The sequence below is a fragment of the Haplochromis burtoni genome, unplaced genomic scaffold (genome assembly GCF_018398535.1).
Source record: "Haplochromis burtoni strain Fernald_Lab_line unplaced genomic scaffold, NCSU_Asbu1 Contig_90, whole genome shotgun sequence".
Lineage (NCBI taxonomy): Eukaryota > Metazoa > Chordata > Actinopteri > Cichliformes > Cichlidae > Haplochromis > Haplochromis burtoni.
Window position 1 is genome coordinate 1,396,053 of NW_024582451.1, and position 1,717 is coordinate 1,397,769.

Consider the following 1,717-nt stretch of genomic DNA (forward strand, 5'->3'; position numbering starts at 1 on the left):
TATATTCTTATATTAGAGTTGCCATAATTATTTAACTGTTTGGTACCTGCGAAAGACAAAAAGAAAAACACCCACCAGTTCCCAGTTCTTGAGGAAATATAAACAGCACATTTATGACATTTAGGTCTCCTGTTCAATTTCTTTTTAAGGTAAACACCTAATTAGCCAATTATATAGCAGCAGGTCAATGCATTTAAGAATATAGGCATGAAGATGTGGTCTAGATGTAGAGCATCAGAACGGGGAAGAAAGGTCATTTAAGTGACTTTTGAACGTGGCATGATTGTTGGTGACATTCTGAGCTGAGCATTTTCAGAAGCTGCTAATCTGCTGGGATCTTCCTTCACAACCATTTCTAAAGGTTAACAGGTAGTGATCGTAGAAAAGAAAATATCCAGTGAGCGAGCTGACAATTATTTGTTCATGGCAGAGGTCAGACAAGAGTGGCCAGGTTGCTTTGAGGTGATAGGAAGACAAAGTAACTCAAATAACCACTCCACTCATTACAACCAAGGTGTGCAGAATAGCATTTCTGTTAAAACTTGAGGCAGATGGGAAGAAGGCAGCAGAAGACCACACAACAACTAAGAACAGGAAACTGAGGCTTCACAGTTCAGATGGGCTTACAAAAGCTTAACAATAGAAGATGTGAAAAACTTACTGACATCTAGATGGCAGGTCAACAGATCAGGCTGCTGCTGTTAGTGTAATGGCCTGGTTATATTTTCTTGGCACATTTTGAGCCCCTTAAAAGGTGATCAGTTAGTAGTAAACACAACAGCCTACCTGAGCATTTTAGTTAACTATGTCCATTCCTTTTTTGCCACAGTGTACCCATCGTCCGATTGCTGCTTCCAGGAGGATAACTCACCATGTCACAAATCAAATGATCTTAAACTTATTTCTTGAACATAATGAGTTCACTGTACTCAAATGGCCTCCACAGTCATGAGATCTCAATCCAAGAGAGCACAGAAGAGGTGTAACAGGAGATTCAAATCATGGAAATTCTCTGAGGAATCTGTGTTTTCAGCATCTGATTGAATCTGTGCCACGAAGAATTAAAGGTGTACCTAATAAATTCTCCAGCTGTATTTGTCATTTCTGTGTCACATGTTAAATGTTGAACATTTCTGCCTGTCATGGCATTGCTTTCTACGCCCATGTCAGCTTTACAACTGTTAGGAGCTGACTGGTCACTCTATTAATCACTTATCTCACTGAATTAAGAAAAAATAGCTTCTTACTCTTTTCAAGTGTGAGAACATGTTTTTGTTTTGTTTGGTTTTTTCAATTCTATTCAAATGCATAAAATTATCATATAAAACAGTTACTTTCCTTGCTAGAAAGTTCAAGAAAAATGTCGAGGAGACATTCAAGACAGCCTGCCCAACTTTCATTTTTGTGTTCCTGTTCACCCTAGATTAGATTGCCAGCCAGCAGTAAATGGAGTGGTGCCTACTGCTTTTCTCCTGGAACTGGGGACTAAAATCACTTTTTACTACAAGCCTCATTTACCCAGTATAGGGCTGCCACAAACGATTATTTTGATAGTCGACTAGTCACCGATTATTTTTGCGATTAGTCGACTAATCAGATCATCATCCATTCAACATAAAACGTACAGCTTATTGCACCAGCAGCATCTGCTCTTATATAACTATCATTAGCTTACAGCTTTAAGTGTTTAAGGTATGTGCTAACTAAAAATAAAGAC

The 1,717-nt window shown here is 38.5% G+C and overlaps 1 protein-coding gene across 8 annotated transcripts in view; it reads right to left on the reverse strand.

Moving 5' to 3' along the window:
* LOC102290413 (sodium bicarbonate cotransporter 3) overlaps positions 1 to 1,717 on the reverse strand; it is a 64,465-nt gene that overhangs the window by 47,205 nt on the left and 15,543 nt on the right. The gene's annotated exons all lie outside the window — the stretch shown is intronic.